The 17,915-nt window shown below is 38.7% G+C and overlaps 1 long non-coding RNA gene across 2 annotated transcripts in view; it reads left to right on the top strand.

The window, feature by feature from the left end:
• The window catches only part of LOC136326188 (uncharacterized), a 30,665-nt gene extending 25,123 nt beyond the window's left edge, over positions 1–5,542 (top strand). For both annotated transcript variants that reach the window (XR_010729403.1, XR_010729402.1), the window contains one exon: positions 31–5,542. This is a non-coding gene — a long non-coding RNA (uncharacterized lncRNA). The remainder of the gene's footprint in view (positions 1–30) is intronic.
• Positions 5,543–17,915: the final 12,373 nt, after the last annotated feature.

The following is a 17,915-nucleotide window of genomic DNA, read 5'->3' as shown; positions in this document are numbered from 1 at the left end:
ATTTCATTTTTTGTTGCTTTTTTGTTATAGTTCTTAACAAGATGACTACTAATGCCAACAAAGAAGAAGAAATTAAATACCATGGCTACCCAAGACAGAAACATAGGTTCAGAAAGAAAATAAAAATCTCCAGAAAAACATCTCAATCACATGGAAACCCTGGAGTTAAATGATAGAGAATTTAAAAGTGAAGTTCTGAAAATATTTAACAAGATGTGAGAAAATACCAATAGGCAAATTAATGAGCTCACCAAAGAGATTGAAACATAAAAGCAGAGACAGAGAACTCAATACAGAACTGAAAAATGATGTACCAAGTATAGCTACTAGAACAAGCCACATAAAGGAAAGAATAAGTGACATCAAAGACAGGCAACTAGAGATGTTACAGAGAGAAGAGGAGAGAGACCCATGATTTTTAAAAAAACTGAGAAAGATCTATAAGAACTGTATAAGAATAATGCGTATATCAGAAGAAGAAGAGAGGTAGAAAGAAATGGAGAGCCTATTCAAACTAATAATTGATAAGAATTTCCCAAGCCTATTGAAAGCATTAGAACCTCAAATCCAAGAAGCAAACAGAACAGTGAGTTACCTCAACCCAAACAGACCTACTCCAAGGCACATCATAATAAAATAATCAAAAACCAATGACAAAGAAAGAATCCTCAAGGCACCTACAGAAAAGAAGTACATAACATATAAAAGAGACCCTGTTGGGTTATCATTAGATTTCTCAGCAGAAACTCTACAAGCCAGAAGAAAGTGGAACCAAACATTTAAAGTACTGAAAGAGAGGAATTACCAGCCAAGAATACTATAGCAATCAAAGTTATCCTTCAAATATGAAAGAGAAATAAAAAATTTTACAGATATACAGAAGCTGTTGCCTTAAACAACACACTGGACCAAATGAACATAAAAGACATTTATAGGGCATTTCATCCCGAAATGTCAGATTATAAGTTCCTCTCCAGTGTGCATGGAATATTCTCAAGGATAGACCATATATTTGGCCACAACACTAACATCAACAAATTCAGGAAGATTTAAATTATACCAAGCATATTTTCTGATCATAGGTTTTAAAATTAGAATTCAACTGCAAAAAGTAAGTAAAGAAACTTAAAAGAATGTGGAAATTAAGCAACATACTTCTAAAAAATGACGAGTCAAAGAAGAAATAAAACCATAGGTCAGAAGATATATACAAACAAAAATGACAACACAACATATTAAAATTTTTAGGATGCTGTGAAAGCAGTAATAAGTGGGAAGTTTAGATCATTATAGGCTTATATCAAGAAAGATGAGAGATCCCAAGGAAACAACCTAACATCACATCTTAAGAAACTAGAAAAAGAAGAACAAAAGCAACCCAAAGTCGGCAGAAGAATAGAAGTAGTAAAAATTAGAATGGAACTAAATGAAATAGAGAACAACAAGAAACTATTAAAAATTAATACAGCAAAGAGCTGTTTCTTTGAAAGTGTCAATAAAATTGACAAACACATGGTTAGATTCACTAAGAAAAGATGGGAAAAATTTATATAAACAAAATTCAAAATGAAAGAGGTGAAATTACCACAGACATCATAGATATACAAAGGATTATAGTAGAATACTATGAAAGATTATGTGCCACCAAATTCAACAACCTAAAAAAATGGATAAATTTCTATAAGTATACAATCTTCCTAGAATGAGTCAAGCAAAAGTGGAAAACCTAAGTGGACCCATAAGCAGGGAGGAAATAGAAATAACTAAGGAAAACCTCCGGAAAAACAAAAGTTCATGGCCAGATGGCTACACTAGTGAATTACCAAACATTCATAATAGATTTGGTATGTATCCTTCTCAGTCTTCCAAAAACTAGAAGAAGAAGCAATATTCTCCGACACATTTTATGAGGTCAACATAACTGTCATACCAAAATCTGATCTGGCAAGGACACAACACACACACACACACACACACACACACACACACACACACACACACTACAAACCAATATCTCTAATAAATACAGATACAAAAATCTAAAAAAAAATACTAGCAAACTGAATAAAGCAATAACACATTAAAAAATATATATTATGATCAAGTGAGATTCATTCCAGGAGCACAAGGATTATTCAACATACTGAAATCAATCAACATATAATACACCACATCAACAAAACAAAGAAGAAAACTCATATGATTCTATCAATATATGCAGAAAAGGCATTCAATAAGATATAACAACTCTTTATGTTTAAAACACTCAATAAAATAGAAGGAAAGTACCTCAACATCATAAAGGCCATCTATGATAAACTATCAGCTAATTACTAAATGAAAAAAATGAAGAATTTTTCTCTAAAGTAGGATCAAGATAAAGCTGCCCACTCTCTCCACTCTCATTCAACATAGTTCTGGAAGTTTTAGCCAGAGCAATCAGGCAAGAGAAAGAAATAAAAGGCATCCATATAGAAAAAAAAAGTAAAATTATCACTTTTTGCATATGGCATGATCTTGTATATAAAAAACCCCAAAGACTCCACCAAAATACTATTAGGAACACAAAACCAATACAGTAAAGTTGCAGGATACAAAATCAGTATAGATAAGTCTATTGCTGCCTGACCAGGTGGTGGTGCAGTGGATAGTGTGTCAGTGGGATGTGGAGAACCCACGTTCAAAACCCTGAGGTCGCCAGCTTGAGCGTAGGTTCATCCTGCCTGAGCAAGGGCTCACTAGCTTGAGCGTGAGGTCTCTAGCTTGAGCATCAAATCATAGACATGACCCCATGATAGCTGGCTTGAGTCCAAAGGTCACTGGCTTGAAGCCAAAGGTTACTGGCTTGAGCCCAAGGTCTCTTGCTTGAGAAAGGGGTCACTTGCTCTGCTGTAGCCCCCAGTCAAGGCACATATGAGAAAATCAATGAACAATGAAGCAATCAATGAATCAAAATTGATGCTTCTCATCCTTTTCCCTTCCTGTCTGTCTGTCCCTATCTGTTCCTCTCTCTGTCTCTGTCAAAGAAAAAGAAAAGAAGTTTATCGCTTCTCTTTATGCCAAGTATGGAACTTTGGAAAATGAACTAAAAAATATTTTTTTTACAATTATAACAAAATACCTAGTAGTAAACTTAAAAAAGACTGTGAAGGACTTATATACTGAAAACTACAAAAAAATGTGGGTTTTTTTGGCAGAGAAAGAGAGAGTCAGAGAGAAGGACAGATAGGGACAGACAGACAGGAAGGGAAAGAGATGAGAAACATCAATTCTTTGTTGCGGCTCCTTAGTTGTTCATTGATTGATTTCTCATATGTGCCTTGACCGAGGGGCTACAGCAGAACGAGTAACCCTTTGCTTGAGCCAGTGACCTTGGGCTCAAGCTGGCAAACTCGGATGAGCCCACACTCAAACCAGATGAGCCCACACTCAATCTGGTAAACTCGGGTCTCAAACCTGGGTCTTCCACATCTGAGTCTGACGCTCTATCCACTGTGCCACCACCTGGTCAGGCTACAAAACATTTTTAAAGAAATAGAAAAATTCATAATGAAATAAAAAATATTCTATGTTCCTGGATTGAAATAATTAACATAGTAAAATGACCATATTACTCAAAGCAATATACAAATGTAATGCAACCCCCATAAAACTTTCAATGTCATTTTTTAAAAGAAATAGAACAGAATATCACCAGGTTTGTATGGAAACTCCAAATATCCAAAGCAATTCTGAGGAAAAAGAATGAAGCCAGAGGTATCACACTACCTAACTTCAAATGATACTATAGAGACATGATAATTAAAACAGCATGATATTGGCAGAAAAACAGACACAGACCAATGGAACAGAATCAAGAACCCAGAAATAAAGCCATATATATATGGACAAATAATCTCCAACAAAGGAGCCAAAAACACACAATGGAGAAAAGAAAACCTCTTCAATAAATGGTGCTGGGAAAATTGGAAAGCCACATGTAGAAGAATAAAACGACTACAGTTTGTCTCCCTGAAAAAAAATTAATTTAAAATGGATCAAAGACAATATAAGAACTGAAACAATAAATTACATAGAAAAAAAAACATAAGTACTAAACTCAGACTTTGCCTGTAAAGAAGAATTTATGAATTTTACCCCAAAGGCAAGGAAGTAAAGGCAACAATAAATGAATGGGACTATATCAAACTAAAAAACAAACAAACAAAAAACAGACAATAAAACAAATAGGCAGCCAACTAAATGAGAGAATATTTGCCAACAACAGCTCTGATAAGAGGTTAATATCCAAAATATGTAAAGAATTCAGAAAGCTCAGCAACAAACAAGCAAACAATACAATTAAAAAATGGGGTGAAGGCCTGAATACACTTCTTTCAAGCAGACATACAACTGGCCAACAGATATATGAAATGACATTCATCTTCACTAGCTATTAGAGAAATGCAAATAAAAACTACAATGAGATACCACCTCATCCCTGTTAGATTGGCTATTATGAACAAAACATGTAATAACAAGTGTTGGAGAGGCTGTGGAGAAAAAGAAAACCTCATACACTGCTGGTGGAAATACAAATTAGTACAACCATTATGAAAGAAAGTATAGTAGTTTCTCAAAAATTTAAGAATAGAACTATTATATGACCCAGTAATTCCTCTACTGGGTATCTACCCCCCAAAACTAAAAAACATTGGTATGTAAAGACACATACAATCCCATGTTTATCACAGCATTATTCACAATGTCCAAGACATGGAAACAACCAAAGTGTACTACTTTGATAGAGTATTGGATAAAAAAATATGTGGTACATATGTACAATGTAATACTACTCAGCCATAAGAAATGATGACAAGCCCTGGCTGGTTGGCACAGCGGTAGAGCATCGGTCAGGCGTGTGCAAGTCCTTGGTTCAATTCCTGGGCAGGGCACACAGGAGAAGCACGCATCTGCTTCTCCACCTTTCCCCCTCTCCTTTCTCACTATCTCTCTTCTCACACAAGCAAGGCTTCACTGGAGCAAAGTTGGCCTGGGTGCTGAGGACATCTTTGTGGCCTCCACCTCAGGTGCTAGAATGGCTCTGGCCATGATGGAGCAACACCCCAGATGGGCAGAGCATTGCCCTCTTGTGGGCATGCTGAGTGGATCCCAGTCAGGCACATGTGGAAGTCTGACTGCCTCCCCACTTCTAACTTCAGAAAAATACAAAAAATAAAAATTTTTAAAAATGATGACATATTGCCATTTACAGAAACATGGATGGAGCTTGAGAACATTCTACTGAATGAAATAAGTAAATTAGAAAAAGCTAAGAACTGTATGATTTCATGCATAGGTGGGATATAAAGCTGAGACTCATGGACATAGATAAAAATGAAGAGGTTACCAGGGTGAGGAGAATGTGAGAAAGGGGTGGGAAAAGGTAGTAAAGAGGAATAAATATATAGTGATAGAAAATGATTTAAATTTGGATGATGTGTATACAACATTAATCAGCTGTTCCAAAGCTATATAAATGTTTACCTGAAACCTATGTATTCTTATTAATCATTGTCATCCTGTAAAATTTAATTTTCTAAATAAAATTTTAAAAATAATATTTTTATTTAATGTTGAGTGCTTATCATATACCATTATGCTAAACCCTTTATATGCAATGTGGCTTTTAATCTTCATAGTAAACCAAATGTTGTATCCTATCATCTTTTATAGAGAAAGAAACTGAAGTTAGAGAACAGAGAAATAACTTGCCCCAAAATGCACAGATCCTAAGTGGCAGAGCCTGGGTAGTCTATCTAACATCTGATCTCACAATATGAGGCACAGGTATTATACTGCGAAACTTACACAGGGGTGGGGATAGTAATTGGTGTGATATTTTGCATGTACGATATCCATATAACATGTGAAATTGAAACTTTGGTTTTCCCTCATGACTTCTCACCAGTAAGTTTCTTTTCTTCTTTTTTTTAAACCTTAGTCCTGATTGATTGCTTCCTTTTTTTTCTTGCACATCACTTAGAACTTTTTCTGTTCCAAGTGGCAGAAAACTTGGTTTAACAGGAAAAAAGAAAAAAGGGATCTATTAGCCCACATTGTTGGAAAGTTCAGAACTTCAGGGGAAGAAGTGGCTTCTATTTTGTGGACAGAGCACAGAAAATAAAAGCAAAAAAAAAAAAAATACCCCTGAGTTTAGCTACAATATCTAAGTAAAAAAATGTATCTAAGAAGATCCAAGATGGTGATAGAGTAAGAGGATGTTACACTAACCAACTCCTAGAACCAAATAAGATAGAGCACTCAACCTAAATAACCAAAGATTATAGAACTCATATCAAGACTAGTAGGAAGAGTAGAGATAAGAAAAGGGCTTCCCCCACTCCCAGGTCTGGTAGCTGAGATTTTGAAGGGATATCTCAGTTGCAAAGGTTCCCCCTGAGGAATGTGAGGTTTCATCCCCACACTGGACTCCCCAGCCCAGAGCACTAGAATCAGGAAGAAGTGCCCACAAAACATATGGCTGTGAAAAACAGCAAAGGATCCTGCCTGCCTGAGAGAGACAGGGGTCTACTAGAGACACAGGTGCCTGTTAAAGGGCCAATGCACAAAATTTCATTTGCAGCCACTCATTCTGGGCTTCTGGGCTCCTGAGTAGAGCAGATTAGAGTCATATGAGGAGAGACTGGAGTTTGTGGCTCTGGGGACAGAGCTTAAGAAACAGTCACCAGGATCCCTGTGACTTACTGTCTCACACCACAAACACCATCTTTATTGGGTGGAGTACTGTTCTTCTGATGGAATCAGTCTGAGGTAATGCACTAGCCCCACCTCTGAATTCCCTGTTGCCCCACCCTGCAAAGCTTATGCCCAGTTGCGGAGTCAGCTGCCTGGCCTAGGGTGTAGAGGTACAGGCAGACCCAGAGGGTGTCAGTGACTAAGTTTTGTGGCTTTGGGGCAGGGGCCATTCCTCTTACTCTTTCATGAATCTGCTGGATGCTTTCCCCCTCATGGGAGATCCACTAGCCCCACTCTCCAGGTTCCCAGTGACCCCACCCCCAAGAGTCTTGATAACTGTCCTCCTGAGGTCTGAGCAGAACAGACTTAGTTCTGTGGGTCTGGGGTCCATTCACTCTTTCCACCTTTCCCCAAGCCTGACTGGTGCCTTCCCCTCATGGGAGATCTACTAGCCCCATCTCCCACCTCCCCAAACCCCAATGGGCCTGCAGTGCTGACCAACAGAATCTAGGACACTGAGTTGTGTAGCTCTAGAACAAGGGTCATTTTCCCTTTATACACCCCACTGATGTACAGCCCTCCCTTTATACAGCCAAATATTGGTCTATTGGGCCTAATAAACTCTGCTGGCTTCATTCTAAAAATTTCCTGCGACCTTGCCACCCCACAAAGATATGAAAGTGCCCAGCAGGTGGCAGCTAGACTTAATATACTCCAAGGCACTTGCTGAATGGCCTCAAACCTAGCACTGGCACTGAGTTTAAACCTGTATTGATCTGGTAAACACCTACCTGGTGACTCTCAGAGAATCTACCTCATGCAACTTGAGTACTGCCAGAGACTTTTTCAGTGACTGAGGCTAATAGGCAGGTGGCAGGCAGAGGCCGAAAGAAGCTGCTGGAGCCTAATCTTGAGATGCAATAGAACATTTGCTTACTTTCCTTCAGAACTGGTTATGGTAAAAACCAATTTTAGTGCACAGCTTCATTCTTCCCACATGCACTCAGACCGAGCAAAGGTAGCCACAAACTGTGGGTCTCTTGTAGCTCCAAATAAGTTGCCCAGGGCCAGTCAAAGGCAGCATCTGATATTGTTCTGCACCACAGTCCCTCTCCCAAAAGGCTGAAGAACCAACAAACACTGTGACCAGTTTCAGACAACATCAGAGATCCATTTAGCTTCACAAGTGACATAGCCAAAGGGAGATTTCTGAAGGCACCAGACCTTGCTGAGGCAAATTCCACTTTGTATGGTCAGCACCTGCAGAGAAGTTTGTACATTGTAGTCAGGGTGCATCCTCATGATCAGCCAGCCTGAGAGTCAATCTCACACATGAATAGGCCAATAGCAATAAGATTCAATTACACCAGGCAAGCCCAAATAACCCACACAAGGGATGTTACTGAAGCACCCAGCTCAAATGATCAAAGAGATTGCACCAACGAGTCCCACAGGACACCTACCACATAAGGCCACCCTACCAAGATGGGGGGTCATAGCAGACCTGCCTAATTCATAGAAACAAACAAAGAGGCAACTATAATGGGGAGACAAAGAACTGTGCTCCAAATGATATAACAGGAGAAATTTCCAGAAGAAGAGCTAAATAAAATGGAGACAAGCAATTTATCAGAGATAGAGTTCCAAAAAACTGGTTATAAGGATCATCAAGAAACTTAGTGTGAATGACAACTGTATTTAAAAGGGCATAAGAACTGTAAGACAGAACCATTCAAAAATGAAGATTACAATGTCTGAAATGAAGACTACATCAGAAAAAATAAACAGTAGCTTGAATGAAGCAGAAGACTGAATTGGTGATTTGGAAGACAACATAGCAGAAAACATCCAATCAGAGCAGCAAAAAGAAAAAAAGAATTTAAAACATAAGGATAGTTTAAAGAAACTTTGGAACAACATAAAGTGTAACATCCATATCAAAGGAAAACTAGAAGGAGAAGAAGGAGAGCAAGAAATTGAGACTCTATTTGAAGAAATAATAGCTGAAAACTTTCCTAACCTAGTGAAAGAAAAAGGCACATAAGTCCAGAAAGCACAGAGGGTCCCGAACAAGATGGACCAAAGAGGCCCACATCAAAACACATCATAATTAAAATAGCAAAGGTTAAAGACAAAGAGAATATCTTAAAGGGAGAAAGAGAAAAGCAGTTAGTTACTTATGAGAGTGCATCCATAAGGAAGGCTGTCAGCTGATTTCTCAAAAGACACATTTCAGGACAGAAAGGATTAGAATAAAATTTGTATGTATGTATGTATTTTTCTTCTTTTTCTAAGTGAGAAGGAGATAAAGAGACAGACTCAGCATGTGCCTTAACTGGGATATACCTGGCAACTCCCATTTAGAGCCAACGCTCTGCTCATCTAAGGCTTCTCACAACTGAGATATTTTTAGTTCCTGAGGTAGAGGCTCCATGAAGCCATCCTCAGTGCTTGGGGCCAATATGCTTAAATCAATCAAGCCATAGCTGTGATAGGGAAAGAGAAAGAGAAGGGGAAAGGAGAAGAGTGGAGAAGAAGATGGTCACTTCTCCTGTGTGCCCTGACCAAGAATCAAACCTGGGACATCCACGTGCCAGACTGACACTCTACTACTGAGCCAACTGGCCAGTGCAAACATAAAATATTTAAAGTGATGAAAAGCGTGGACCTACAACCAAGATTACTTTACCAGCAAGGCTATGATTTAAAATTGAAAGAGAAATAAAGATCTTCCCAGACCAAAAAAAAAAAAAAAATTAAAGGAGTTTGTTACCACCAAATCAGTATTACAAGAAATGTTAAAGGGCCTTTTTTCATAAAAAGGAGACAAAAAAAAATAACAACAGAGGAACACAGTTAAAAAATAAAATGTCAATAAATATATACCTATCAATAAAAAGTTTACATGTAAATGACTTAAATGCTCAAATTAAAAGACACAGAGTAGATGAATAAATAAGAAAACAAGATGCATATATATGTTGTCTACAAGAGATCCACCCCAGAACAAAAGATACACACAGACTAAAAGTAAATGAATGGAAAAAGATATTTTATGCAAATGGAAAGGAAAAAAATGCTAGGGTAGCAAGAGTTATATCTCAAAAAATAGACTTTAAAACAAAAGCTATAGTAAGAGACAAAAAACACTATATAATGACAAAGGGAGCAATCCAACAGGAAGACACAACCCTTGTGAACATTCATGCATCAAACATATAAAGCAAATTTTGATGGACATAAAGGAACAAAGTGACCATAATACAGTCATAGTAGGAAATTTTAACACTCTACTGACATCACTGGATAGATCTTTCAGAGAGATTATCAACAAGGTAACAGAAGCCTTAAATCACACACACTAGATCACACAAGTTTAATTGATGACCTCAGAGCATGTCACCTCAAAGAAGCAGAGTACACATTTTTTTAAGTGCTCATGGAACATGTTCTAGGATAGATGACATCATAGGACACAAGTTAAGTATCAATAAATTTAAGAAGATGGGAATTATATCAAGCATCTTCTCTGACCATAATAGTATGAAACTAGAAATCAATCACAAGAGAAAAAACAAACAAAAAAAATACATGGACGCTAAATAACATGTTACTAAACAATGAATGAGTTAACAATGAGATCAAGGAAGAAATCAAAAGATACCTTGAAGCATATAAAAGTGAGGACACAATAACCCAAATCTATGGGACACAGCAGAAGCAGTTCTAAAAGCAAAATTTATAGCATTACAAGCCTACCTCAAGAAACAAGAAAAGTCTCAAATAAACAAACAAAGACCAAAGTAAGTAGAAGAAAGAAAATAGTACAGGCTATGCAAAGGATGTCAGAGTAATGGTGGTGTGAGAGAGATTTCTAATCTCTCCCCTTGAAATTTGAAGAAATTGAACAACTATAACACAATGCAGGAACTCCAGCTGGTCTCGCAGGCATGCCTGAAAGATCCATGCACAAAATGAACTAAAGGTAGGATGGGTTGAAAAGGGGAGCAGAATATAAAACACATTCGTGGTGGGCTCTGGAGAAGAGACAAACTAAAAGTGATTGGGTTTCTTTTTTCTTTCTCTATTGAACTACAAGAACAAGGGAAGCTGAGGCTGTTTATATTTTGTCTTAGGGGTATGGAGAGGGAAACCAGGAGTGACTGGGTCTACCTCTGCCAGGAGGAGTGGTGAGAAAGAGGGACAGAGGAAGACATAAACCAAAGTGACCAGAGCATGGGTACACAACCAGTGTTCCTGCGGTCTGCCTGCTACACACACTTGGCAGAGACAGAGAAAACTAAAGTTCAGCCCCCAGCCTCCCAAATGCTGCCTCCCTCATCTTACAGTATGGAGTGACAAAGACAAATCTCACAGCTGGCTCTCCAGAGACACTCTCTTCACCAAAAAACAGAGGTGCTCAACATCTGGTTCCCAGGTCTGTTGAGATGTGCTCAGAGGCCTAAGATCTTCATTGCTAGGGCTGTAATGTGGAAAAGCTGAAGCCTTAAGGCCAAAGCCATAAAGTGAAGCCCTAAATCCCTGAAAACACAACCCACCCACCAAGATGGCTGCAGCCCCACCTACATCATTGCACCAGTACCATCTCAATGAGGACAACCCAGGAATTTCACAGAGCTAAAACTTGTAACACAATGACACCTATTGGAAGAAAATTCTTTTTTTTTTTTTTTTTTTTGTATTTTTCTGAAGCTGGAAACGGGGAGAGACAGACAGACTCCCGCATGCGCCCGACCGGGATCCACCCGGCACGCCCACCAGGGGCCATGCTCTGCCCACCAGGGGGTGACGCTCTGCCCCTCCGGGGCGTCTCTCTGCTGCGACCAGAGCCACTCTAGCGCCTGGGGCAGAGGCCAAGGAGCCATCCCCAGCGCCCGGGCCATCCTTGCTCCAATGGAGCCTTGGCTGCAGGAGGGGAAGAGAGAGACAGAGAGGAAGGAGGGGGGGTGGAGAAGCAAATGGGCGCTTCTCCTATGTGCCCTGGCTGGGAATTGAACCCGGGTCCCCTGCACGCCAGGCCGACGCTCTACCACTGAGCCAACTGGTCAGGGCCCCTGGAAGAAAATTCTTAACCAAAATTAAAAAAAATTTTTTTTTTCTTTTTTCCTTTTTGTTCTTTATTCTCTTTTGATTTTTTATATTTCTTATTTTTTTTTGGTGAGTGTTTTGTTTTTGTGTTTTTGTTCATTCTTTATCTTTTTTCCTGTGGTTTTTCTTTTTTACTTGTCATAATTATTAAAATGTTATATTTTTATTGTACTTTTTATTTTAATTTTTTATTTCTAAAATTATTTCTTTTTGGGGTTCTTAACAAACCACTCTCAGATGCCATTCAGAAAGAAAGAAATCATATATCATGGCTACACAAGACAAAGATGTAGTTCAAAAAGAGGATTAAAAAATCCAGAAAAAAAAATCACTTGGAAACAGTATAGTCAAATGATAAAGAATTTAAAGTTGACATTCTCAAAATACTCAACGAGATATGAGAAAACACTAAAAGACAACTATGAAACTTAGAAAACAAATTAATAAACAAAACAAATACCTCACCAAGGACATTAAAACATTAAAAACAGAGATGAAGAATTCAATACAGAACTAAAAACTGAGATACCAAGTTTAGCTAACAGAACTAGCCAGATTGAAGAAAAAATCAGTGACATCAAAAATAGGCTACCAGAAATGCTACAGAGAGAAGAGGAGAGAGACTCATGAATTAAAAAAACTGAGAGAGCTCTGATCAGAAGAAGAAAAGACGAGTGTGGACAAGGCCCACCAGGGGTGAGGACAATGGAGACACAGAGACCCGACTCTGGGGACCAGGTTCAGTGACACAGATCTGATTTATTCAGGAAGTAAGCTAGCTTATATACACAGGTTCAGCTTATAAGGTGTTACAGTGTGTTCTTCAAAGCCAATGGCTAAAAAGACCAGGGAGCTGCCTGGTTAGTGCTGAGTTACTTCCTTACAGTGGACGAGCTCCCTCCTGGGTGTGCCTAGGAGGGTTTTAGGTGCTGGAGTGTTCTCATAGCATTGCATCAGCCACAGCTGCTAGGTAAATACTCTGCACTCTACCTACAGCTCCCCCTTCTCTTTTAATTAAGGCCAGTTGAACTTGCTTGATGAGTGCTTGTTGCTGTTGTAGCTTCTGAATGCCATGCATTATGCAACAGAACCCTAGTAGAACTAAGACAACTATAATACCTATTATACTATATGCTAATAGATTAGCTGGATTAAACAATGAGGCAAGCTTCTGTAATGTTTGACTAGTTAGGAAATAGAACAGGGGTCTTAAACAGGGGATTCCTCCTAGGGATTGGGATGTCATTTCCCTCCCATTGTGTTACAGAGACCTTCCAGGTGCCATTAAACACAGTTCCATTTTGATTGTAAAAAATGGATGTAGGTCCATGCATGCCCCCTTCCCACAAAGGTCCCAGCGTTCAAACACAGAACAGATGGCTTGCTGCAGGTTGCATACTGCATATAGTTGCATTCTGTCTCTCAGCTTCCGATGCCAAACTCCGAGGTTGATGGTCTGCATATCCGGGCCAGAGGCAATGCAACAGTCTCTCCAGGGAATTCCTTCTCTTGGGAGTGTTCTTAGATGTTCATCATACAGGAACAGGCAAAGAGGTGACCCTGGGAAGGAAAAGTTAGCAGGGTGGGCCCAGCTATTGGTAGCTAGGGGGAGGAGGGCTTGTAGGCCAAGTACTGAGCCTTGGTTGGTAGTAAACTTAAGTAGCATTGGGTCACTGAGATTCCTCATATAGTGCCGGTCCACTGTTGGGATTGCCACAAGGGAGACTAAGGGAAAAGTTACTGGAATATACTGCTGGAAACTGTGGGCTATTAACTTCAACAGGCATAATTATGCCAGGGTGGGGAAAAGCAGCCCAGATGTGGGGGTCCACACATGTCTGGGAGTCAGTGGTCACTATAGCACACACAAGCAAGAACAGAGCACCAGGGCCTGGGGGACCATCAGGGGCCACTCTCTGGGCCTGTCTTTCCAAAGCCTCCACATTCCCCCAGGTGATGGGGTGTGCACACTGGCTGTGAGGCTTTCTTCTGGAGTGCTGAGGACCTCTTCCCCTCAGGCGTAGTTGGTGTGGAGGAGGCCAGGGCTGTGGCTTTGGATGGGTGAAGACTGAACCACTTAGTGGGTGCCCAAGAAACTCTGTCAAGCAGGTTGGGGGGTTCCTGGGATCCAAATTGGCTGAAAAACACAAGCATAACCTCTCCCTTTTGTTAAAAGAGGGTGTGATCCCTGCCACTGTGCCATGGCTGGGTCCTTCCAGCATCATTTCAGAGAGAGGAGTGGGGGAGAGAGAGAGCGATAAGACAGAAAGACAAATGAGGGGAGAAAAGAAAAAAGACATATGGAGGCATATAGGCTGGCCCATGGGTCTATAGTGGGAACACACATTGGGAGTTAAAACTGGGGTAGAAAATGGCATCTTAGAGGCTGGGGTGGGACACTGAGCCCCAGCAGGGAATGCAGAAGTAGCGACTTCTGCTTCTTCAGGTGGCGGAGCTGATGGTGTGGTTTCTATTGTATCTAGTTTTGTTTCTTTATGCTCGGCTGCAAGTTCATCAAACTCGGTGGCTAAACTAATTTCCTCCTCAGTGGAGAGGGGCAAATAGGAAGATAGGGGCTCTCCAGAGAGAGGGGTAGCCTGTAATATTTTTGGCACCGGCAGAGGGTCCTAAGCAGGAGCACTGGTCAGGCAGGCATGTATCACTAACAGGGCAGGAAGGAGGCCGAGAGGGAAAGTTTGTCCTTCATGTACTTTGGCCAAACAGATGCACCAGAAAGCTTGGGCCCAAGTATCGGTGTCCCAAAGAGACCAAGGGTTGAAACTTGAGAGGATTTTCTAGTAGGTACAAAGATCCTTTTCACTAACTTTAACTTGCCTATTCTCCAATAAGGCATAGAGGGCTCAAGCTTGCAGGGATCAGGAGTAAGGAAAAAGGTTTCCCATTACAGAGGGGAGGCAAAGCTGGTACAATATTTGCAAATCAATCAATGTGATTCATCACATAAACAAAGGAAAGATAAAAATCACATAATAATATCAATAGATGCAGAAAAAGCATTTGATAAAATTCAGCACCCATTTATGATCAAAACTCTCAGCAAAGTGGGAATACAGGGAATATGCCTCAACATGATAAAGGCCATCTATGACAAACCCACAGCCAAAATTATACTCAATGGGCAAAAATTAAAAGCAATCCCCTTAAGAACAGGAACAAGGCTGAGGTGCCTCCTTTCACAACTCTTCTTCAACACAGTTCTGGAAGTCCTAGCCACAGCAATCAGACAAGAAGAAATAAAAGGCACCCAAATTGAAAAAGAAGAAGTAAAATTATCATTATTGGCTGATGATATTATACTGTACATAGAAAACCCTAATGTCTCAGTTAAAAAACTACTAAGCTTGATAAATGAATTTGGCACAGTGGCAGAATATAAAATTAATATTCAGAAATCAGTGCCATTTTTATACACCAACAATAATATGTCTAAAAAAGAAATTTAAGGACACAATCCCCTTCACTATTGCAACAACAAAAAATAATAAAGTACCTAGGAGTAAATTTAGTCAATGAGGTAAAAGACTTGTTCTTGGAAAATTATAAAACATTGATAAAAGAAATCAAGAAAGATACAAACAAGTAGAAGCATATATCATGTTTATGGAAAGAAAGAATAAACATCATTAAAATGTCTATATTTCCCAAAGCAATCTATAAACTCAATGCAATTGCTAGTAAAATACCAATGGCACACTTCAAAGATATAGAACAAATAATCCAAAATTTATATGGAACCAAAAAAGAGCACAAATAGCCTCAGCAATCTTGAAAATGAAGAATAAAGTGGGAGGTATCACACTTCCTGATATCAAGTTATACTATAAGGCCATCGTACTCAAAATGGCTTGGTACTGTCATAAGAACAGGCATACAGATCAATGGAACAGAACAGAGAATCCAGAAATAAACCCATGCCTTTATGGTCAATTGATATTTGACAAAGGAGGCAAGAGCATACAATGAAATAAAGACAATATCTTTAATAAATGGTGTTGGGAATATTGAATAGGTACATGCAAAGAAGTGAAACTAGAAAACCAACTTACGCCATTCACAAAAACAAACTCAAAATGGATAAAAAACTTAAGTGTAAGTCATGAAACTATAAACATCTTGGCAGTAAACATAGGCAGTAACTCTCTAATATCTCTCGTAGCAATATTTTTGCTAATTTATCTCCATGGGCAAGTGAAATAAAGGACAGGATAAACAAATGGGACTATATCAAACTAAAAAGCTTTTGCACAACAAAAGACACCATTAAGAAAATAAAAAGACAATCCATACAATGAGAGAACATACTTTGCAAAACATCTGATAAGGGGTTAATAACCAAAATATATATAAAGAACTTCTGAAACTCAATACCAGGAAGGTAAACAATCCAATAAAAAAAATTGGGCAAAAAGAACTGAACAGACACTTCTCCAAAGAGGACATACAGATGGCCACTAGGCATATGAAAAAATGTTCAACATCACTAATCATCAGAGAAATGCAAATTAAAACCACAATGAGATAACACCTCACACCAGTCAGAATGGTGCTCATTAACAAAACAACACACAATAAGTGCTGGCGAGGGTGTGGAGAAAGGGGAACCCTTCTGCACTGCTGGTGGGAATGCAGATTTGTTATAGTCACTGTGGAAAATAGTATGGTGTTTCCTCAAAAAATTAAAAATGGAACTCCCTTGTGACCAAGCTATTCCACTACAGTAAATGGCAAAAAAATGAAGGTTTTTCTTCTAAAATCAGGGACCAGACAAGACTTATCATTCTCCCCACTCTTAATATAGTTCCGGAAGTTCTAGTCAGAGCAATCAGTCAACAGAAAAAAATAAAAGGCATCCATATCAGGAAAGAAGAAGTAAAGGTATCACTTTCTGCAGATGACATGGTCCTTTATATAGAAAACCCCAAAGACTCCACCAAAAAACTATTAGAATCAATAAACTAATACAGTAAAATCTCAGACTACAAAATCAACATACAAAAATCTATTCCTTTCCTATATGCCAATAATAAACTTCAGAAAATGAACTTAAAAATACAACTCCTTTTACAATTGCAACAACAACAACAAAAATTACCTAAGAATAAACCAAGGATGTGAAGGATCTATATACTGAAAACTACAAAGCATTATTGAAAGAATTTGAAAAAGACACAATAAATGGAAAAATACCTCGTGTTCATGGATTGGAACAATCAACATATTCAAAATGACAATATTACCCAAAGAAATATACAAATTTAATGCAATTCCCATCAAAATCCCAATATCATTTTTTTATTTTATTATTTTATTATTATTATTATTATTTTCTGTATTTTTCTGAAGCCAGAAACGGGGAGAGACAGTCAGACAGACTCCTGCATGCGCCTGACGGGGATCCACCTGGCACGCCCACCAGGAGGCGACGCTCTGCCCACCAGGGCCAATATCATTTTTTTAAATGGAGCAAAAAAATTACCAGGTCTGTATAAAACTACAATACAACCTGAATAGCCAAAGCAGTGTGAGAAAAAAGAATGAAGCTTGAGGAATTATACTACATGACTTCAAATAATATTATAGAGCCTTGATAATCAAAACACCATGGTATTGGCTGAAAAACAGAAATACAGACCAACGGGACAGAATCAAGAACCCCAAAATAAAACCACATACATATGAACAAAAAAACTTTGACAAAGAAGCCAAAAACATACAACAGAGAAAAGAAAGCCTTTTTAGTAAATAGTGCTAGAAAATTAAAAATTCACATGCAAAAGAATAAAATTTGACTACAATTTGTTCCCCTGCACAAAAATTGATTCAAAGTGGATCAAAGATCTAGACATAAGATCTGAAACAGTAAATTACATAGAAGAAAACATACCTACTAAACTTATGGACCTTGGATATAAAGAACAATTTATGAATTTAACACCAAAGGCAAGAGAATTAAAGGCAAAAATAAATGAATGGGACTATATCAAACTAAAAAGCTTCTGCACAGCAAAAGAAACTAACAACAAAACAAATAGGCAGCCATCTAAATG

This window comes from Saccopteryx bilineata, chromosome 2 (assembly GCF_036850765.1).
Source record: "Saccopteryx bilineata isolate mSacBil1 chromosome 2, mSacBil1_pri_phased_curated, whole genome shotgun sequence".
NCBI classification, from domain to species: domain Eukaryota; kingdom Metazoa; phylum Chordata; class Mammalia; order Chiroptera; family Emballonuridae; genus Saccopteryx; species Saccopteryx bilineata.
Note: the sequence above shows the minus strand (reverse complement) of the source record. Positions and strands in the feature narration are given on the sequence as shown.